Source organism: Schistocerca americana, chromosome 1 (genome assembly GCF_021461395.2).
Source record: "Schistocerca americana isolate TAMUIC-IGC-003095 chromosome 1, iqSchAmer2.1, whole genome shotgun sequence".
Classification (NCBI taxonomy): Eukaryota; Metazoa; Arthropoda; class Insecta; order Orthoptera; family Acrididae; genus Schistocerca; species Schistocerca americana.
Genome location: NC_060119.1, coordinates 187,237,681 through 187,262,032, shown reverse-complemented (window position 1 = coordinate 187,262,032; position 24,352 = coordinate 187,237,681). Strand labels below are relative to the sequence as shown.

The 24,352-nt window shown below is 46.0% G+C and overlaps 1 non-coding gene across 1 annotated transcript; it reads right to left on the bottom strand.

The window, feature by feature from the left end:
- Window positions 1-4,643: 4,643 nt before the first annotated feature.
- On the bottom strand, window positions 4,644-4,718 carry Trnas-cga. The gene has a single exon. It is a non-coding gene; the product is annotated as a tRNA-Ser (tRNA).
- Window positions 4,719-24,352: the final 19,634 nt, after the last annotated feature.

Here is a 24,352-nt window from a genome sequence, read left to right as displayed (position 1 = left end):
AATTTTATGCAACCTGGAACGAGTCACGTATTTCCCATTTACCACCTGATACCACAGTGCGCGCGTTCCCGTATCAAGGTGTGGGTGGTGCACTGTACGCCATACCACTGACCACGTAACTGTTGGTTGGCGGCGCTCTACGGCGTTATTCGGCCGTCGTCGAGTCAAGATGTGATATATATCACGTGCCGTCGCCGTCCTGGTAGTCGGTAGTTCCATATGTACATAACTGTGTTCCACAAAGAAGGTTCGCATATGGGCAAGCGATGGTGAGATGTGAGCCACCGCTACCGGAGCCGAAAGAGAAGTTGGAGCGAGTTCGTCTATCAGGCTGCCCGTCAGACTTGTCTGGTGTCGTGTCCACATCTTTATCATTGTGGTTACATAAATAGCCACTGCTCGGTCGCGTACGTGGACGAGTCCAAGACCTCCACGACTACGAGGAAGGGTGAGGGTTTCGTATCCTACCTTAAAAAGCAGACCTGTGCTCACAAAATATCCTAGTGCCGCCAGGATTCGGCGGGCCAACACCACCGGCATAGGAAGAACTTGTGCCAGGTGGGGGATGCGAGAGGCTAGATAAGTGTTGGCAAAGGTGACCCGTTGTATCATATCCAGTGCCCTTAACCTGTGACTTCGGACACTCGCACGAATTGTTTGCAGAAGATGTCTGTAACTCAGTGCCGCCGTGCGTCGAACGTCTGTAGTGAAGATAATTCCTAGGCATTTCATCTTGTTGATCGGCTGTAATGGTGCTACACTTCCTGTCGGGAGTCCTCTCCCGATGTTCATTGCTCCTGACTTTGCCATGTTCAGGCGACTTCCCGTAGCCATACAGTACAAATTAATCCAATGCAAGGCCACTCTTGCCTCGTCGCCTGACCTTGCTAAAAACACTAGGTCATCTGCGTATGTTCGGCATATAAACGTGTTGTGCCTTATCGTCATTCCTTGGAGTCGATGCCGGAGCCCGCAAAGCAGCGGCTCGACAGCGATGGCATACAATATCGTTGACAGCGGGCACCCTTGTCTGACCGATCGTGAGATGGTGATGGGCCCCACCAAGCGTCCATTGATGAGCACTTTGGATGCGGCTCCGTCGAGTAGTCTCATGACGACGGTGACAAAACTTTCCGGAAACTTCATTTTCGTCATCACGTCCGTGAGATAAGCATGACTCAGCCTGTCAAATGCGCGATCGAAGTCTATCGATACCAATACACCCCGGAGACGACATGTTGAAGCCAGTGCGATAACATCGCGGTAGTCGCTGAGTGCCGTTTGTATATTGCTAGCTCCTCCTAGCTGTGTTTGGTCGAGTGAAATCACTTGGCGTATCACGCGTTTAAAGCGTGCTGCAAGTATCCTGGCGTAGATCTTGTAGTCGCAATTAAGAAGGGTCAGTGGCCGGTAGGCCTGTATCCCTGTGCCGCCAGATGGCTTGTGGATGGGGATGATCATTCCTTCCACGAAGGAGGGTGGAAGAGTCACGTCGGGAGACATCAATTCGAAGTACATGGCAGTCCATCGTGGAATCATGAGATCTTTAAATGTACGATAGAACTCTAACGGAAACCCGTCGGGCCCCGGCGATTTGTGCGACGCTCCCTTATCAATCGCTTCCATTACGTCGTCAACTGTGATTTCACCTGTTAACTCCAGGTTGGCCGTCTCGTCGAGACACGCGGAGAGCGTTCGTCGGACCTCATGAAAGGCTGCCTGATCGTGTTCCGCTTCTTGATAGAGATGACCGTAGTGTTCCACGAAAGCGTTGGCAATGTCTTTTTGCGTTGTCATGCGGCGACCATCTGGCAGTACGACCGTCTGTATTAAGGTTCTGCGGCTACGTTGTTTTTCTCTGATAACGTGATACATCGACGGGGATTCTCCACGGACTCGTTCAAAGGCCCTTGCACGGATTTCGACACCCTCCAGTCGGCGGCGGGTTATGGAAATTATTTGGGCCTGTGCTCGTTTTATACCGGCACGACGCTCCTGTGAAGGTGCTTGTACAGAAAGTTCGCGCAGCATCGTGAAATAAAATTCCGTCGTGTATCGCCTCCACATCATCTGCTCTCTTCCGTATGCATTTAACGCTCGGCGCAATGCAGGCTTAACGCATTCCAGCCACCACTGCAACGTCGTCGGATATGTCGGGAGGCGTCGTTCACACACGTGCCAAGTGTCTTCGACTAAGTGTCTGCACTCAGGTTCCCTAAGGTGTGCTGTATTCAGTTTCCAAACACTGCGACTCCTCCACACTTGTTGACGACTCAGGGAGACCGTGCATATATATGCTATGTGATCTGAAAAGGCGACAGGCCACAATTCCGCATCGAGGATCGCAGGTTCGAGACGACGTGTTACGTAAATGCGATCGAGACGACTTGCAGAGTGACTCGTGACGTAGGTGTATCCACGTCTGTCGCCATGTATCTTCTCCCATGTATCAATGAGATTCATGTCCTGCATGAGTTGCCGCAGCTCCGGGCACGAAGTATAACGTGGGTGTTGATCTTTTGGTGCGAGCACGCAGTTGAAGTCGCCTCCAAATAAGACATGTTCATACCGACCTAAGAATAGTGTTGCTATCTCCTCTGCGTAAAATCGGGATCGGTCGCGCCGTCTGTCTGACCCCGACGGTGCGTAAATGTTAACTACCCGTACTCCCAGCACAGTGAGCGCCAGTCCTCGCGCTGACGGCAGGTACACCACGTCCTCGCTACTGTGCCGCTACTGTGCCGCTACGTAGAAGTATCGCTGTTCCGCTGACGCCGTCGGTAGTAGGTGTAATGTACGTATCGTACTCATAGAGGTCTGGGAAGCTCTCAACACATACTTCCTGCAGCAGAACGATGTCGACTTCTGACGCATGCAACATGTCTCGTAATAATTGCAATTTGACAGGCGTTCTGATCGTATTAATATTAATAGAGGCCGTTCGATATGCCTGCCGCTGGTCCTCAGTGCGTAAAGCGCACATGAACGCTTATGTTAATTTGTGTGCTGCTGCCCGGTGACATGCTGTCCGTGCGTCAGTCTGCATCTTCTGCGCGGTTAACATCCGGTGGACGCAGCACTCGCCATGGCGGGTGCGTCGTCGGTGTGGGGGTCAGTATCGGATTCGTCGGCCCAGTTCCTGTGCTGGAGGTCCAGCTCCCGTCGTGTCTCTCCGGCCGGGCTGACCGAAGGCTGTGGCGTTGCTGCAGTGGGTGGAGGGACTGCTTCCGTCGGCTTTCCGTCCGGTGTGTCTGTATTTAACCCCTGTGTGGGGTGATTCGCGTCGTACTGCTGTGTGGGAGGGAGAACCTCCCGTTGCGCATCCGGATGCACTGTATCGACGTTACACCCAAGTTCGTCTGCCGTGGACTGCAGTAAGCAGGTATCCGACGGCGCTAGTCGTCGTTTCTTGTGGCGCTTCGGCGATCGTTGTTTGCGCGTGTGCGCCTCCGTATCCGAGGGCGGAAGTGACTCCCGGTGCTCAGGAACGAAAGCAGCTGTCGGCACAACAGCAGGATCAATTTCCATTTCTCCTACCGATCCTTTCCGCTCGGTGAAGTGCGTCGTCGGCGCCGGAGCGGCCGAGGTGTGCGTCGTTTCGTCACTGGAGGCGGTCTCTGCCGCAGTCGGTTGCCGTAAACTGTCAGGATTCTGTAGCTGGTCATTCTTCGGGATGGGATCCGTTCGAAACGCGTCCGCATACGTTAGTGGCAGCGGCGTCAACGTGGACGGAGGTACGGGTTCGCCGTTTGGAACTTGCACTATCCTCCGCTGCATACATTCGGAACGGACGTGGCCCTCTTTCCCGCAGCCTGAGCATGTTTTGGGTTGTCCATCGTATATGACTATAGCTCTGCATCCGCCGATGAACAAGTACGAGGGTACATGTTGTGTCAGTTCTATTCTGAGAACGGGGTAAGTCGTGAAGTTGGACCATTTTTCCTCAACGTGGCTAAGCACTCTTCCATATGGGCGTAAGGCGTCAACGACCAAGTCAGACGGAACCTCGAAGGGAAGTTCGAAAATACGTATGTTTCGTAAGCCCAGTCCTGCATGATCAATAGTTACTTCTCCAACATGTCCATCAGAGTGACGAAATTTGAGTCCATATTTAATATCTCGGATGATTCTGTCACATACTGCATCGTTAATCAGCTTGACGTAAACGACACTGCTCACTATGGAGAGGTGGATTCCGATAAGTTCGTTGTAGTCGAGTTTAACTTCATCTCGTAGGAACCTTTCTATTTCGTAGGCTTTCGGTCGCGCATATTCATTCGAAAAACTAATCTTGAGAGTCGACTTTCTGTATGCATGTGCCATTCTATATCGAGTCGCCTAAACGCACGAGTACGCCGAAGAGGTAAACAACTGCGCGAGCGCGAACTTCTCCGGCAGGGACGTAAACAGACGTCCGTGCCGTAGCACCGCCGAAGGCAGACTGTCTTCCGCCAGTACCTCGCCTCCTACCTTCCAAACTTAACAGAAGCTCACCTGCGAAACTTGCAGAACTAGCACTCCTGAAAGAAAGGATATTGTGGAGACATGGCTTAGCCACAGCGTGGGAGATGTTTCCAGAATGAGATTTTCACTCTGCAGCGGAGTGTGCGCAGATATGAAACTTCCTGGCAGATTAAAACTGTGTGCCGGACCGAGACTCGAACTCGGGACCCTTGCCTTTCGGGGGCAAGTGCTCTACCAACTGAGCCACCCAAGCACGACTCACGCCCCGTCCTCACAGCTTTACTTCCGCCAGTACCTCGCCTCCTACCTTCCAAACTTAACAGAAGCTCTCCTGCGAACCTTGCAGTACTAGCACTCCTGAAAGAAAGGATATTATGGAGACATGGCTTAGCCACAGCCTGGGAGATGTTTCCAGAATGAGATTCTCACTCTGCAGCGGAGTGTACGCTGATATGAAACTTCCTGGCAGATTAAAACTGTGTGCCGAACCGAGACTCGAACTCGGGACCTTTGCCTTTCGGGGGCAAGTGCTCTACCATCTGAGCTAGCCAAGCTTCACAGAAGCTCTCCTGTTAACCTTTCTTCCAGGAGTGTTAATTCTGCAAGGTTCGCAGGAGAGCTTCCATTAAGTTTGGAAGGTAGGAGCCGAGGTTCTGGCGGAAGCAAAGCTGTGAGGACGGGGCGTGAGTCGTGCTTGGGTAGCTCAGTTGGTAGAGCACTTTCCCGCGAAAGGCAAAGGTCTGGAGTTCGAGTCTCGGTCCGGCAAACAGTTTTAATCTACCAGGAAGTTTCATATCAGCGCACATTCCGCTGCAGAGTGAAAATCTCATTCTGGAAAAACGTCTTTGTTTGAATCATTGCCACCCCAGCCCATTTATCATATCTGTCACACTCCCTTCTCAATTTCGCAATAATACAGGGTGGAGCAGAGAAAACGCATGTTTTTTGAACCGCTATTACCCGGTGACGAGAGGGGTATTGACTTTGAATGGATGTTGGCAGACTGCCAATGCAGTTTCATTTGCTATGGAGCGTTGGAGCGTAGAGCATCGTGTGTTCGTTGTCGAGCAGTACTTTGGAAACAATGATTCCTTAGTCACAGTGCAACGTCTTTTCCGTCAAAATTTTAGAGTTGGACGTCGAGTTGCAGTGCCTGATCGAAATACTATACTCCGGTGAGTTGCAGAGTTTAGAAGTACTGGATCTGTGATGAAAAAGAAACCACCTGGTCTTCTCCGTTCAGTTCGTACTCCGGAAAATGTAGACCGAGTGAGAACGGCAGTTCCTGCTAGTCCGATAAGGTCGGCTAGACGACAGGCTGTAGTGCTGGGTATGTCACTTCGTTCACTTCACCGCATCTTACATGATCTTTAGTTTCACCTGTACAAGATAATGATCGTCCAGCAGCTTAGTGAAAGGGATTTTGTGCAGTGCAGAGAGTTTCGTCGCGTAATGGACGAAATTTTTACAGAACATGCAGATGCTACAGTCTTCATGCGTGATGAAGCACATTTTCATGTAGACAGTTACGTCAGTGTTCAAAATTTCGATAATGGGCGGCGGAGAACCCACATGAATTGCACCAAAGATCTCCCCACTCTATTTTTTTGAAGAGGAAGGAACTGCAGTTACTGTGACACCAGTGCGCTACGTTAAAATGTTAAACAACTTTCTTCGTCCAGAACTTGAAAGGCGTCAAGTGAACCCGAGAGAAGTATGGTTTCAGCAGGATGGTGCCACAGCTCACATGGCGAGAGCATCCATGGGAATGGCTCGACAAATGTTTCCAGGACATGTTATTTCGAGATATGGTGATGTTTTCTGGCCCCCTCGCTCACCCGATTTGTCGATATGCGACTTCTTTTTGTGGGGATATTTAAAATGAAAAGTCTACACGAAAATCGATGACCTGAAGAATTCCATTCGTTAGGAAATTGAAGCCGTACCGAATGAAATGGTGGAGAGAGCCATGCATAACTTTAGCGAGAGGACCCAAATATGTATCCAGCAAGAAGGATGTCATCTCCTAGACATTATTTTTCGAACCTAAAAGTATGTATATTTCAAAACTGCATTAAAAAATCTATCAGTTAATGGCTTGTTTTTATTATTTTTACCAAACCGTGTCCCAGTCATTCAACAGTGAAAAACATGCGTTTCCTCTGCTCCACCCAGTACAAGACGATCTGTCCTTCTTGTACCTTTTTAGGTGTCCTACATCAGTCCTATTTGGTAAGGATCCCATAGTGTACAGTAGCATTCCAGGAGAGTACAGACAGTCGTAAGTATGCAGCCTCTAGTAGATTTTTCGCACTTTCTTAGTAGTCTGTGGCCAATACAACGGAGTCTTTGGTTTTCATTCCCCATGACATTTTCTATAAACTATTTCAATTTAAGCTGTTTGTAATTTTAATCGCTACGTACACTACTGGTCATTAAAATTGCTACACCAAGAAGAAATGCAGATGATAAAACGGTATTCATTGGACAAATATATTATACTAGAACTGACATGTGGTTACATTTTCACGCAATTTGGGTACATAGATCCTGAGAAATCAGTACCCATAACAACCACCGCTGGCCGTAATAACGGCCTTGATACGCCTGGGCATTGAGTCAAACAGAGCTTGGATAACGTGTACAGGCACAGTTTTCCATGCAGCTTCAACACGATACCACAGTTCGTCAAGAGTAGTGACTGGCGTACTGTGACGAGCCAGTTGCTCGGCCACCATTGACCAGACGATTTCAGTTGCTGAGAGATCTGGAGAATGTGCTGGCCAGGGCAGCAGTCGAACATTTTCTGTATCCAGAAAGACCCGTACAGGACCTGCAACATGCGGTCGTGCATTATTCTGCTGAAATGTAGGGTTTCGCAGGGATCGAATGAAGGATAGAGGTCGTAACACATCTGAAATGTAACGTCCACTGTTCAAAGTGCCGTCAATGCGAACAAGAAGTGCCCGAGACGTGTGTGCCATCAATGCGAACAAGAAGTGACCGAGACGTGTAACCAATGGCACCTCATACCATCACGTCGGGTGATATGCCAGTATGGGGAAGACGAATACACGCTTCCAATGTCCGTTCACCGCGATGTAGCCAAACACGGATGTGACCATCATGATGCTGTAAACAGAACCTGGCTGGATTCATCCGAAAAAATGACGTTTTGCCATTCGTGCAGCCAGGTTCATCGTTGAGTACACCATCGCAGGCGCTCCTGTCTGTGATGCAGCGTCAAGGGTAACCGCGGCCATGGTCTCCGAGCTGATAGTCCATGCTGGTGCAAACGTCGTCGAACTGTTTGTGCAGATGGTTGTTGCCTTGTAGACGTCCCCATCTGTCAGGGATCGAGATGTGACTGCACGATGCGTTACAGCCATGTGGATAAGATGCCTGTCATCTCGATTGCTAGTGGAGGCCGCTGGGATCCAGCACGGCGTTCCGTATTAACCTCCTGAACCTACCGATTCCATATTCTGCTAACAGTCATTGGATCTCGACCAACGGGAGCAGCAATGTCGCGATACGATAAACCGCAATCGCAATAGGCTACAATCCGAACTTTATCAAAGTCGGAAACGTGAAGGTACGCATTTCTCCTGCTTACACGAGGCATCACAACAACGTTTCACCAGGCAACGCCGGTGAACTGCTGTTTGTGTATGAGAAATTCGTTTGGATACTTTCCTCATGTCGGAACGTTGCAGGTGTCGCCACCGGCGCCAGCCTTGTGTGTATGGTGTGAAAAGCTAATCATTTGCATATCACAGCATCTTTTTCCTGTCGGTTAAATTTCACGACTGTAGCACGTCATCTTCGTGGTGTGGCAATTTTAATGACCAGTAGTGTATTTAGTTGATTCTACAACTTTTAAATTAATGTTGTTATCGTGTAATCGAAAACTGACGGATATATTTTAGTTCTCATGTTGGTGGACATCACACTTTTTGTTGTCTACGGTTAATTGACGCGTTTCGAATGAGGCGGATATCCTGTCTCAATGATTTTGCAGTTCGTTCTGATCTCCTGGTGACTTTAGTAGACAGTAAACCAAAGCATTATCTGCAAACAATCTAAGAACGCTGCCTCGATTATCTTTTGCATCTTTTCTGTGAGGTAACTCTTTTTCAAACATCCTATGTTAACAATGTAGAAACCGGGGAAGTATGAAAACGCAGAACGACGAAAGAAATATTCAGCTGCTGCAAGTAGGAGAGTTATGCATCAGCGGTGGCTGACGGGGGACTACAATCTGCCTGTGTGCTCGCAGAGGACGATGGGTGGATGGGGGCGGGGGTGGAAGCTGAGGCGCATATCTGGCAGAGCGGCGGCGGCGGCGGCGGCAGCGAGGAGCGCGGCCCGCCGACCTACCTCCCACCTGTCGCCATTCGTCTTAGTCGCCCAGCATATCAGCCGCTGCGCCGCCGCCCGACGTCCCGTCAACATAGCTGTCCAACTTGGCTGGCTGCAAACTCACCACGCAGCTGCTGTTGTGGCAGCCCTGGCACGCGCGGAAATAACCGTGTCCAATATGCCGGCGACACGCCCTTTATCACACCCGCCTGTCATATGCAGAGACAAGCCTACATCTAACGAATTTAACATGGTGTGTAATTGAAACGCCTGCCATGGGAAAACGACGTACTGTCTTGGAGATCAAGTGACTGACGTAAGTTGTTTTTAGTTGTATACGGGGTGGTCCATTGATCGTGACCGGGCCAAATATCTCACGAAATAAGCATCAAAGGAAAAAACTACAAAGAACGAAACTTGTCTAGCTTGAAGGGGCAAACCAGATGGCGCTATGGTTCGCCCGCTAGTTGGCCATATTCGTGTAGTACGTAAAGAAATATGAGTGTTTTAGTTGGACCACTTTTTTCGCTTTGTGATAGATGGCGCTGTAAGAGTCACAAACACATGGCTCACAATTTTAGACGAACATTTGGTAACAGGTAGGTTATTTAAATTAAAATACAGAACGTAGGTACGTTTAAACATTTTATTTCGGTTGTTCCAATGTGATACATGTACCTTTGTGAACTTGTCATTTCTGAGAGCGCATGCTGTTACAGCGTGATTGCCGGCCGCGGTGGTCTCGCGGTTCTAGGCGCGCAGTCCGGAACCGTGCGACTGCTACGGTCGCAGGTTCGAATCCTGCCGCGGGCATGGATGTGTGTGATGTCCTTAGGTTAGTTAGGTTTAAGTAGTTCTAAGTTCTAGGGGACTGATGACCACAGCAGTTGAGTCCCATAGTGCTCAGAGCCAGCCACAGCGTGATTACCTGTAAATACCACGTTAATGCAATAAATGCTCAAAATGATGTCCGTCAACCTCAGTGCATTTGGCAATACGTGTAACGACATTCCTCTCAACAGCGAGTAGTTCGCCTTCCGTAATGTTCGCACACGCATTGACAATGCGCTGAAACATGTTGTCAGGCGTTGTCGGTGGATCACCATAGCAAATATCCTTCAACTTTCCCCACTGTAAGAAATCCGGGGACGTCACATCCGGTGAACGTGCGGGTCATGGTATGGTGCTTCGACGACCCATCCACCTGTCATGAAATATGCTATTCTGTACCGCTTCAACCGCACGCGAGCTATGTGCCGGACATCCATCATGTTGGAGGTACATCGCCATTCTGTCATGCAGTGAAACATCTTGTAGTAACATCGGTAGAACATTACGTAGGAAATCAGCATACATTGCACCATTTAGATTGCCATCGATAAAATGGGGGCCAATTATCCTTCCTCCCATAGTGCTGCACCATACATCAACCCGCCAAGGTCGCTGATGTTCCACTTATCGCAGCCATCGTGGATTTTCCATTTCCCAATAGTGCATATTATGCCGGTTTACGATACCGCTGTTGGTGAATGACGCTTCGTCGCTAAATAGAACGCGTGCAAAAAATCTGTCATCGTCGCATAATTTCTCTTGTACCCAGTGGCAGAACTGTACACGACGTTCAAAGTAGTAGCCATGCAATTCCTGGTGCATAGAAATATGGTATGGGTGCAATCGATGTTGATGTAGCATTCTCAACATCGACGTTTTTGAGATTCACGATTCTCGCGCAATTTGTCTGCTTCTGACGTGCGGATTAACCGCGACAGCAGCTAAGACACCTATTTGGGCATCATCATTTGTTGCAGGTCGTGGTTGACGTTTCACATATGGCTGAACACTTCCTGCCGAGCGGTCTAAGGCGCTGCAGTTATGGACTGTGCGGCTGGTCCCGGCGGAGGTTCGAGTCCTCCCTCGGGCATGGGTGTGTGTGTTTGTCCTTAGAATAAGTTAGGTTAAGTAGTGTGTAAGCTTAGGGACTGATGACCTTAGCAGTTAAGTCCCATAAGATTTCACACACATTTGAACACTTCCTGTTTCCTTAAATAACGTAACTATCCGGCAAACGGTCCGGACACTTGGATGATGTCGTCCGGGATACCGAGCACCATACATAGCACACGCCCGTTGGGCATTTTGATCACAATAGTCATACATCAACAAGATACCGACCTTTTCCGCAATTGGTAAACGGTCCATTTTAACACGAAGCAAATACCGTCCGCACTGACGGAATGTTACGTGATACCACGTACTTATACGTTTGTGACTGCTACAGCGCCATCCATCACGAAGCGAAAAAAGTGGTCCAACTAAAACATTCATATTTCTTTACGTACTACACGAATATGTAATAAAAATGGGGGTTCCTATTCAAAAAAACGCAGTTGATATCCGTTTGACCTTTGGCAGCGCCATCTAGAGGGCCAACAATAGCGCCATCTGGTTTCTCCCTTAAAGCTATACGAGTTTCGTTCTTTGTAGTTTTTTCCTTTGATGCTTATTTCGTGAGATATTTGCCCGGTCACTATCAATGGACCACCCTGTATACACTGGTCTGCAAACTTAGCGACGAAAGTAGCTTTCACGTGACGTGTCACAGCCAAGTAACATAACTCGATGAGATTTGGCCAATACGTAGAAAGAACAACGCTGAACCAAAGGAACTGGAACACCTCCCTAATATTGTGTAGGGCCCCCCGCGAGCACGCAAAAGTGCCGCAACACGACGTGGCGTTGACTCGACTAATGTTTGAAGTAGTGCTGGGGGAAATTGATAGCATGAATCCTACAGGGGGTCCATAAGTCCGTTAGAGTACGAGGGTGTGGAGATTTTTGAGCAGCACGTTGCAAGGCTTCCTAGATATACTCAATAATGTTCATGTCTAGGGAGTTTGGTAGCCAGCAGAAGTATTTAAACTCAGAAAAGAGTTCCTCGAGCCTTTCTGTTGCAGTTCTGGACGTTTGGGAGTCGCATTGTCCTGTTGGAATGATCCAAGTCTGTCGAAATGCACAATGGACATGAATGGATGCAGGTGATCAGACAGGGTGCTTACGAACGTCTCACCTGTCAGAGTCGTATTTAGACGTATCAGGGGCCCCATATCACTCCAACTGCATACGTCCCACACCACTACAGAGCCTCCACCAACTTGAACAGTCCCCTGCTGGGCGTACATGGATTCAAGAGGTTGTCTTCATACCCGTACATGTCTATCCGCTACATAGAATTTCAAACGAGACTCGTCCGACGAGACAATATGTTTCTAGTCATCAACAGTCCAATGTCGGTGTTGACGGCACAAGGCGAGGAGTAAAGCTTTGTGTCGTGCACTCAAGGGTATACGAGTCGGCCATCGGCTCTTAAAGTCCATATCGATGATGTTTCGTTGAATGGTTCGCACGCTGACAGATGTTGATGGCTCAGCACTGAAATCTGCAGTAATTTGCGGAAGGGCTGCACTTGTGTCACGTCCCATTCTTGCAGGATCTTTTCCCGACCGCAGTGATGTCGGACATGTGATGTTTTGCCAGATTCCTGATATTCACGGTACAGTAGTGAAATTGTTCTACGATAAAATCCCCACTTCGTCGGGTCTCGCCGCTCGCTCGCCGATTATAATACCACGTTCAGGCTCACTTATCTCTTGACAACCTGTCATTGTAATAGCAGTAACCGACTTAACAACTGCGCCAGACACATTGAAACGTCCCCTTGGAAAAATTTATAAATGACAGTTATTTTACTTGATTTTCAAACAGCTGAGCAAAACTGAACGTACTCAGACATTTCTCTCTTTACTTATTCTGATCAGCATTAAACTGACACAATTTTTTTTTTTTTTTTTTAGCGCAACGCAATCTGACTTTCAATAATCCCTACCAAAGAATGGCCCTGACTAACAATAACCTATGCCTTTCATGAATCACTTACCTCACAAAAATCTTCGTTACTCAAACAACTGCAATACAGCGAGCACCAATACTGCCAGCTAAATAAAAGATTCCAAGTACTGAAGGCACTAACTACTGATGGGCATAGTTAGCAAATGAAAGCTTTTGATGGAGAACAAATAATGTATTTACATTAATAGTATTTAAAAGTCATAATATTTATATCAGTTCATGGCACATAGTCTAACAAATTTCCTTTCTCTGGCGGACACACGTCCAGATCATCCGCTCTCAAAACTCCGCCATCTCTCACCCTACATCCACCACTGCTGGCGGCTCAACTCCAACTGCGCAACGCTACGCGCTGTTCACATCCAGCTGCCCAACACTACAATAGCGAATATTCCAACAATGCAAATCAGCCACAGACTGCACACAGCACAGTCAGTGATTTTCATACAGAGCGCTACGTGGCGTTACCAACATAAAAACCTAAACAGCCTACTTACAACTTGTCTTAAATAGGCGTTGCCGACCGCAGCACGGTATTGTGCCTGTTTACATATTTCTGTATTTGAATACCCATGCCTATACCAGTTTCTTTGACGCTTAAGTGTATGTCAGTACAGTACAGAAAGTAACTGAAAGCAACAGAAATGACTCTTTTTCTCAAAAACAATAATTACGAGATAAAACTCGCATTTCGCTAAGGAAAGATGCCAGGCATTTCGAACTAGGCAGCTGAACCTACCCGTCGGCCTGTCAGAGCCAGCAACGAAAAACGAGTTTACATCTGCAGTACTGGCCATTAAAATTGCTAGGGTTTCGCAGGAATCGAGTGAAGGGTAGAGCCACGGGTCGTAATACATCTGAAATGTAACGTCCACTGTTGAAAGTGCCGTCAATGCGAACAAGAGGTGACCGAGACGTGTAACCAATGGAACCCCATACCATCACGCCGGGTGATACACCAGTATGGCGATGACGAATACACGCTTCCAATGTGCGTTCACCGCGATGTCAGCAAACAAGGATGCGACAATCATGATGCTGTAAACAGAACCTGGATTCATCCGAAAAAATGACAATTTGCCATCCGTGCAGCCAGGTTCGTCGCTGAGTACACCATCGCAGGCGCTCCTGTCTGTGATGCAGCGTCAAGAGTAACTGCAGCCATTGTCTCCGAGCTGATAGTCCATGCTGCTTCAAACGTCGTCGAACTGTTCGTGCAGGTGGTTGTTGTCTTGCAAACGTTCGCATCTGTTGACTCAGGGATCGAGACGTGGCTGCACGATCCGTTACAGCCATGCGGATAAGATGCCTGTCATCTCGACTGCTAGTGATGCGAGGCCGTTGGGATCCAGCACGGCGTTCCGTATTACCCTCCTGAACCCACCGATTCCATATTCTGGTAACAGTCATTGGATCTCGACGAACGCGAGCAGCAATGTCGCGGTACTACAAACTGCAATCGCGATAGGCTACAATCCGACATTTATCAAAGTCGGGTACGTGATGGTACGCATTTCTCCTCCTTACACGAGGCATCACAACAACGTCTCACCAGGCAACGCCGGTCAACTGCTGTTTGTGTATGAGAAATCAGTTCGAAGCTTTCCTCATGTCAGCACGTTGTAGGTATCGCCACCGGCGCCAACCTTGTGTGACTACTCTGAAAAGCTAATCATTTGCATATCATAGCATCTTCTTCCTGTCGGTTAAATTTCGCGTCTGTAGCACGTCATCTTCGTGGTGTATCAATTTTAATGGCCAGTAGTGTACATATTGCACTGCCTGTGTTATTCTGAATTACATGCAAAGGTACTTCGGACATGCAGGCATCCTCTCGTTTCAGGTTGTATGCAGAGGGCGAACGTGTACGGATATGGAGAGAACCTCATGAGTCCACGGACGCTGCATGTCAGCAGGGGACAGCTCAAGCTGGTGGAGGCTCTGTAACGATGTGGGACGTGTGCAGTTGGAGTGATATGAGACTCCTGATACGTCTAGATACGACCCTGACAGGTGAGACGTACGTAAGCATCCTGTCTTATCACTTGCATCCATTCATGTCCATCGTGCATCCAGACGGAGATGAAGACATGTAGGAGTACAGGTTGTAGACGCATGATTGATGGCATATCGAAATTTGGGTCTGTCCATGGCTCTTGCACGGCCAGTCAAGTGGTAAGGCGACCGCTCGCGATGAGAAAGAAATCCTTGGTCGAGTCCCGGTCCGGTATAATTTTCAGTGTCATCATTCTGTTCTACACATAGTGGTTGTCCATATTTTCAGTTGCGATTACATTTTATGACTACATATGGTTCACAAATTGCACAGATGTCACTTTTGGCTCTGATGCTGGACACCAACGTAACGGAAATCTCAAAGGAAATTTCGTGAACATATTCATTTTAGTGATTATTTTCAGAGAAAAATGTTTTTGTGTGCAGTGATGGCTGGAGTGGGATAATGTACATTCTTTGGCGGTTCTTCAAATTAAGTAGGTACTCAAACACTGGCATCACGACTTGATTACCAGAGCTACTGTAACGAAAATTAGTGTCATTGGTTTCATTACAGAAGACAACGTGTCATGTTACTTAAAATTCAATGTAGGAACCATCGGCGATCGTTATCTTTCTTAGATAACTGCGAGTAGAACCTTCAGCTTTGCACAGTAATTCATTTGAGACGCATTGTGTAACCTTTCGTATCCATAACCTATTCAGGCGGTGTGCACAGTTTCATCTTTTATTTATACAGGGTGTTACAAAAAGGTACGGCCAAACTTTCAGGAAACATTCCTCACACACAAAGAAAGAAAATATGTTGTGTCCGGAAACGCTTTCTTTCCATGTTAGAGCTCATTTTATCACTTCTCTTGAAATCACGTTAATCATGGAATGGAAACACACAGCAACAGAACGTACCAGCGTGACTTCAAACACTTTGTTACAGGAAATGTTCAAAATGTCCTCCGTTAGCGAGGATACATGCATCCACCCTCCGTCGCATGGAACCCTGATGCGCTGATGCAGCCCTGGAGAATGGCGTATTGTATCACAGCCGTCCACAATACGAGCACGAAGAAAAATGGCTCTGAGCACTATGGGACTTAACATCTATGGTCATCAGTCCCCTAGAACTTAGAACTACTTAAACCTAACTAACCTAAGGACATCACACAACACCCAGCCATCACGAAGCAGAGAAAATCCCTGACCCCGCCGGGAATCGAACCCGGGAACCCGGGCGTGGGAAGCGAGAACGCTACCGCACGACCACGAGATGCGGGCGAGCACGAAGAGTCTCTACATTTGGTACCGGGGTTGCGTAGACAAGAGCTTTCAAATGCCCCCATAAATGAAAGTCAAGAGGGTTGAGGTCAGGAGAGCGCGGAGGCCATGGAATTGGTCCGCCTCTACCAATCCATCGGTCACCGAATCTGTTGTTGCGAAGCGTACGAACACTTCGACTGAAATGTGCAGGAGCTCCATCGTGCATGAAGAACATGTTGTTGTAAAGGCACATGTTCTAGCAGCACAGGTAGAGTATCCCGTATGAAATCATGATAACGTGCTCCATTGAGCGTAGGTGGAAGAACATGGGGCCCAATCAAGACATCACCAACAATGCCTGCCCAAACGTTCACAGAAAATCTGTGTTGATGACGTGATTGCAGAAATGCGTGCGGATTCTCGTCAGCCCATACATGTTGATTGTGAAAATTTACAATTTGATCACGTTGGAATGAAGCCTCATCCGTAAAGAGAACATTTGCACTGAAATAAGGATTGACACATTGTTGGATGAACCATTCATAGAAGTGTACCCGTGGAGGCCAATCAGCTGCTGATAGTGCCTGCACACGCTGTACATGGTACGGAAACAACTGGTTCTCCCGTAGCACTCTCCATACAGTGACGTGGTCAACGTTACCTTGTACAGCAGCAACTTCTCTGACGCTGACATTAGGGTTATCGTCAACTGCACGAAGAATTGCCTCGTCCATTGCAGGTGTCCTCGTCGTTCTAGGTCTTCCCCAGTCGCGAGTCATAGGCTGGAATGTTCCGTGCTCCCTAAGACGCCGATCAATTGCTTCGAACGTCTTCCTGTCGGGACACCTTCGTTCTGGAAATCTGTCTCGATACAAACGTACCGCGCAATGGCTATTGCCCCGTACTAATCCATACATCAAATGGGCATCTGCCAACTCCGCATTTGTAAACATTGCACTGACTGCAAAACCACGTTCGTGATGAACACTAACCTGTTGATGCTACGTACTGATGTGCTTGATGCTAGTACTGTAGAGCAATGAGTCGCATGACAACACAAGCACCGAAGTCACGTTACCTTCCTTCAATTGGGCCAACTGGCGGTGAATCGAGGAAGTACAGTACATACTGACGAAACTAAAATGAGCTCTAACATGGAAATTAAGCGTTTTCGGACACATGTCCACATAACATCTTTTATTTATTTGTGTGTGAGGAATGTTTCCTGAAAGTTTGGCCGTACCTTTTTGTAACACCCTGTATATGGTTTGGGTTTGTTGAACCATACTGCCAACAGATGGCAAAAAATTTAGACTCATATATACAGAGTACTCGTAATACAACTTGTTTGAATAATGATTTAGGATTATTTTGCAACGCTCACGTAGTTACAATACTTACAGCTAAGGAATCTTGAAATATTGGGTAGAAACAGAGTAGGATGTATAAAAGAACTCAACAGAGATTTGGAAGCATACACATGGAAATTATTTTTACCACCATGGAGACAGCAACAAATTTGAGACGCACTCGTATAAAAAAAAGGGCTTTGTACATTTGAATATATTCATGAGATAATAAAAAAGAAGCACTTCAGTTTCAGAAAGTTTCTTAGGAGACGGTCTTGCCATGTTTGGAAGAAACGCGAGAAAAACAGCAACTGACTTTTATCTCCTTCTTTCTTCTAAAAGACACACAAAGAGTTGTCCCTGATGCCTATGCAATGTGAGAGCGAAGGAGTTGAACCACGGTTCGTACACATTAGTACCAACGTAGTTATAGGCATCCTGCTACCCTGATTTATCTTTTACTCAACCCCCACGAAAAGAATTCGTAGGACATGAGCTATGGGCTTCTGGCAGGGGTGCTCAAGTGGTTCTTTCCGTCCCCAAAACTTTCCTGGTAGTCTTTTGTTCACACAGATACGTACGGAAAGCAGTTTATGCATTTCGCCGTGTTATTTGATAACGAGAGCTCTTCCAATTAGACACAGTGAACCATGCATATTTAATAGCACGTATTATAATTCAGCGTTTTAATATTTTAAGTTTTTACTATGTCCTCGTGTGCTTATTATAGTTCATATACCGAAATGTTACCATTCTGTTAGGTGCACCTGCTGGTTTCGTTAAAAGTTTATCCATTAAGGCCTTTGTAGTGTCTTCTAGGGATCTATCGACATAAATGCTAACGGAAAAGTAATTTTTGTTATTTTAAACCTTTAAATTCTGGAGCATTGTTTCAAGCAATATTAATCGTGCTGTTCAAAGGACGATATAAAAGGAAATATGTTACCACAAATATGTTCAAATGGCTCTAAGCACTATGGGACTTAACATCTGAGGTCATCAGTCCCCTAGACTTGGAACTACTTAAACCTAACTAACCTAAGGACAGCCCACACATCCATGCCCGAGGGAGGATTCGAACCTGCGACCGTAGCAGCAGTGCGGTTCCAGACTGAAGCGCCTATAACCGCTCGGCCACAACGGCCGGCGGCAGACATTAAAAGAACATAAAATGTAGGCTGGCATTAGTATGAAAACCTTCCCTGATATAACTAAGATAAATGTTAGGAAGTCTTCTCTTAAAGTATTTATTTGGAGCTATTCTTGAAACGTGGAAATGAACAGTACAGGCACGCAGAGAACATAAAAATTTGAAATTTGGTACTACAGAAGGAGGTTGAACATTAGATAGGAAGATCGAATAATTAATGAAGAAATAATGATTCAAATTAGGGATGAAGGAACTTTATTTGACTACGAAAAGGAATATCTTACCACAAATACCACGAAGCGCCAACGAACATTTAAGTTGGCAGCGGAGGGAAGCGAGTGAGGAAGACCACAGGTTGAATACAGATTCAAATGGATGTGAGGTGCAGTAGTTACGCTAATGAGAAAGAAATTTCAGAAGATAGACTAGCGTGGGTAGCTGTATCAAATCTGTCTTCGGACAGATGCTTAACGACGACTATTGTAGATGTAACAAGGATATGACGAGATACTTTGTACTGAAGATAACGAGATGTTTTGCTGTGTTTTATTCATCCTATATGTTTTATATTGTGGTTAGTAGTTTGTCACTGTATCTTGTGCGTGTGTTTTTCTAACACTACCTGAGTACGGACAATGGCTGAAACTACCCGGAAAATGTGTGCAATGTAACTGCGATCTTAACAGCATATTTGGACAAAGTACGTGACCTCTTATCCAGATATTTGACCTTCGATCCATATATATTTACCATCTTAACCTTTGCGCGGTGTCTGGGGTCTTTTTTGACACCAAGGCTCGATTAACTACAAAGAAACAGTTTTAATGTTGAAGTAGACTTCGAATTTTTTTTGTTATAACTGGGTAAAAGATTTATGATTCTATCATAGTTCGTAGTACAATAATCTGAATGTTTTTTTGCAGTGGGCTCAGGAAATATCCTAGATATACAATACGTGATTTTTCAAAATTACATTTCAACTTAATTAGAAAATAAAAACTTGGCAACACTGCACCTATTAAACCGACATTTATATGTCGATTGTTGTAAGCAATTCGTAGAAAAACATACAGGTGCGCTGTTATGACAAATTCGCAGCTAGGAATTGCGTTTTGCTGAAGTAAGAGGTGGTGTTATATTTTATTCACCATGGATAATGATATACATTTTGAAAGGGGCTATAGTCTCGAGCAGGCTTTAGCAGATTTAGAGAAGATAATAAGTAAATTTTTGGAAATGAGGATGAGAGTGATGCTGATGTAGATATGATAGAGGAAAATATACAGGTCAGACATGAAGTGGATGCGAACAAATGTGAAGAGGATAATACTGGTATTCAGGAAACCAGTGCGCCTACTCTTGTATCTGGAAGTGGGCAGGTAACATACGACATAGCACCACAGGTTTCAAAGGTGAAACTGCAGATATTCTACGTCACCTTACACCACAATTACAGAAAAGGGCCGACTGTAGCAGACTTTTTCTCACCAACAAATGCAGAGTATAGTTATAATGGATACCAATAATCTGCAGATGATGGTGAAATTCTACACCCGTATCTTGAACGCCGAGTTGACGCTATAGAACTGCAGGCATTCTTTAATGTACTAATAATAGCTGGTTTGCGCAAGGCAGGTGGGAAACTGTTGAGTGAATTTTGGTCAGATCAGTATGGCTTACCTATTTTTCAGCCACAATGAGATGCTCAAGATTTCGTGATGTTCTGATGTGCCTCTGATTTCAAGATAAACTTACAAGACAGGAAAGAATAGCTGTTTGTGGATAAAAAAAACTGACCTATAAGGACTGTAATTGAAAAGTTCGTTGATGAATGGATTTCGTCTTATATCCCTGGGCTTTATATTACAGCAGATGAGCGCCTGTATATTTTCAGGAGACGTTGTCCATTCAAGGTGTAAACTCCTCCGAAGTCTGGACAATATGGAATGAAAGTATGTGCTGCTGTACATTGTGAGATCAATTATATCATAAATAAACAAGCATATACAGGGAAATCTGCCGAAGGAAGGGAAATAAACCAAGGGAAACGAGTGGTACATGATTTAACTGATCATCTGAGAGTAAGTGGTAGGAAAATTACCACTGATAACTTTTTTTGCAAGTTTTGATTTGGGACAGGTACTTGTTGGTAAAAGATTGACACTTGTGGGAACTCTTCGGGCCAAACAAAAAGAGATACCAAAAGAAATGTAGCCATCAAAACAAAGTGCTCCATTATCGACCACTTTTGGATACACACAGAATACTGTTATAGCTTCTTATGTCTCTACACAAAACAAATCAGTTATTTTGTTGTCTACTCTACACCAACCGCTTGATATAGGCGAGCATGAGCCCAAAAAACTTGAAATAATAATGTTCTACAAACTCAACAAAGTCAGGAGTTGACATAGTTAATACGATGCTAGACATTATTCAGTGAAACCTGGAACAAGAAAGTGTGCACTTGCCGTATTTTTCGATATACCTGATTTTATATGTCTCAATGCTTACGTTCTGTACAGTAAATTTTCACATGACATGAGGTGTATAAATGCGAGCAGAGAATTCCTCTCGCAATAGGGAAAAGAACTAGTCAAACCTCACATTGAAAGACGAATTCCGTCCACCCACGGCAGAATACAACGCATTCATTCGACAATAATTTCTACAGGTTTCAAGGATCTTCTAAAGCACACGCAACGTGATAACCAGAATGTGGATATTTCAAATCTGAAACGAAAAAGGTGTGATTTCTGCCCACAGTCAAAGAATAGGAAAGTTAACCAACAATCTGATGAATGAGATCTCAGGCTTTCCCGGCGAATGTGCTGTATCCAAGATTCTCGGGTGTCCAGCCGGATCCGTTCGTCGAAGTTCCACGATATTTCGGCGGATAACCGTTCCGCCATGATCAGGTGGTGCTGATGGAATGATCTATCTGCGCTGTGTCCATGGTATTTATGTCCGTGGGGTCCCGAGTCGCACCCCGGCGCGGGCGCGGCTGCAGCTTCCCCCACCCTTCCCACCACGCGGCACCCCACCGGCCGCCCGCGCCGGGGTAACACTCGGGACCCCGCGGACATAAATACCATGGACACAGCGCAGACAGATCATTCCATCAGCACCACCTGATGATGGCGGAACGGTTATCCGCCGAAATATCGTGGAACTTCGACGAACGGATCCGGCGGGACACCCGAGAACCTTGGATACAATCTGATGAATGTTTGTCTGTAAAAAACATGCCAGGGTAAGAGTGTTGTGTGATGATTATTCATCATATGACGCGACAAGCGAGTATACGTTTATTTCTTACACAGTTCCTTATAAATGATATCACACATCGTATTAGTTAATTATAATATTGTCTAAATTCTGACTCGCGAATCCGAGCAACAATATTAACACTTTGAGCACGATATCTATCTATAATGCACCCTTTGACTAATCTTGACCGTATACTTACCTGACTGAACTTTAATTTGTCTAGTGAGCTTTCTCTGAAGGTTTTGTAGACAAACTATTGGGTCGTTGCTTTTAGCAACAAAGTGCTCGCTGCATTTCACTGCTTGCCTTGTATTATTGTTTTGATAATTTTTTATTAACAGTAATGACTGCATCTACATCTACATTTACATACTCCGCTAGCCATCAAGCAGTATGTGGCGGAGGCCACAATTCGCGCCAAAGTGATATTTCCCCCGCCTCTGTTCCACTCGAGGATCGCGCCAGGGAAAAACGACTGTCTGAACGCCTCAGTACTAGCTCTAATTTCTCTTATCTTTGAATATTCACTACTGGAATATTTTATGTTAAAATAACTTTTCGATCTAAAAAAAACTAAACATTATATATGTTTTCATATTTCAAATATAGCTAGCACATAATTACAACTTACACAAAACTTTATTATTGCAAGCAACTGTGGAGTTGTAGTTTCAACTTTGTGCATGGGTCCCTCAATAAATCATTACTGCTTTTTGGAAATATTTTACATTTTATCACCTCAGGAAAGGCCCCAGACATATAATACATCTTTCAAGAGCTGATACTATGCGAGGGTTAAAAGTAAAGCATAGGTATTGTGGTGTCATGTAACACGGGACGATTGCCCTAACTGGTTGTCATTTCCTACCGCACTTTAACACTTGCGTGGTATGAACATCTTCTACTGTCACTTTAGGTCCTGGTTCACAATAGTAGTAGCAACTGTGTGTACGAAAATTCAGACATGGGAAGCAGCTTCATATGACTTCAAATTTTTTTCAAGCATCTTTTGCTTACGGCTCTTGTCAACTCAACATCAACTCCCCAAATTTCATTTGTAATCGAAATAGACTGGTGTGACTTTCTCTACGTAACCAGTCTTTAATCTACGGAAACATATATCATTACAGAGTACAATATGGACTGCGTGGCTTACCAGTCCACTTTCGTGGGCAGCCTGACACATGGATTTATTGGGCCGTGCATGAGCGTTTTCCAAATGTATGTTTTTCCAACACTTTCTCACTGAGACCGTAGCGATACACTTGGCCTGGCAGTTCCTTGTTGTTTCAGTTTTAGGACATTTCGCAACATTTTTTCATTGCACTGTGCACCACCAGCTCTGCACAGAAATTATCCTCTGAAATCGAGCTCATTAACGCTGACTTGTGTGGTGCCACTCTACTCGAATGTAACGCGTTCAAATTCCGGTGACGGTAGAAATTTTCATCGCTGGTAGAGTGAAGCAGGTAGGGGGAAACAAGGTCGTGTCGGACAGTTCTCGGTCACCAGATCTTTTGACAGTGTCCGCATTAATATTTCAAACATAATCACAATGTCTCATTGACTGAAGGCATCTGACACAGCTGGAGGTGAAAAGTTTGTTGGCTGGGGACTTTACACTCGGGGGATACCTTGCTGCTATTCGAGCGGAGCAGGCGATGAGGCAGGGCCGGGTTTCACTACTCATATCTCTCTCTCTCTCGCCGTCACCAGAAACGGAAACATGAAACTACACTCTACATGCCCCATCGTAATCATCTAAACTAGAAAGATACGCTTAAGACAACATGCCCACCGTACTTGAAAGAAAGGTTCCATTTCTGCGAGAGGAGGAAACGCCATTCCAGTTGGGTCGCTGAACAACATCTCAAGGGTCTCCGAGAAAGCTATGCAATAGGACTGAACTTTTTATTTTCAGAGTAGCCACTGAATTCTATTCGCTCACTCTAAACCAGTTAGGAGTCTGGGTATCTTACTAGTGTTGAAAAACGGGAATGAGAAATCTTGGAAATTTCTTCATAGTTGACACCTATACTTTTGCGAATAACTGTAAAGTGTGCAGCGGAGGATACTTCTGATTGTACGAAGTACTGAGATTCTTCTTCGCTCTACTCACGGGCAGAGAGTACCGAGCAGCTATCTGTTGACTAACTGCACGTTTACTTCGGCACCGACACATAAGGGGTTGTAGAATATTCTGTGGTGTCGCCGCCAGACACCACACTTGCTAGGTGGTAGCCTTTAAATCGGCCGCGGTCCGCTAGTATACGTCGGACCCGCGTGTCGCTACTATCAGTGATTGCAGACCGAGAGCCGCCACACGGCAGGTCTAGAGAGACGTCCTAGCACACTCGCCCCAGTTGTACAGCCGACTTTGCTAGCGATGGTTCACTGACAAATTACGCTCTCATTTGCCGAGACGATAGTTAGCATAGCCTTCAGCTACGTCATTAGCTACGACCTAGCAAGGCGCCATTATCATTTGCTATTTATCTTGTGATCCATGTACCGTCAAGAGCTATGTTCACCACTTATGGATTAAAGTTAAGTATTCCAGCAGCTTCGTACTTTATTTGGT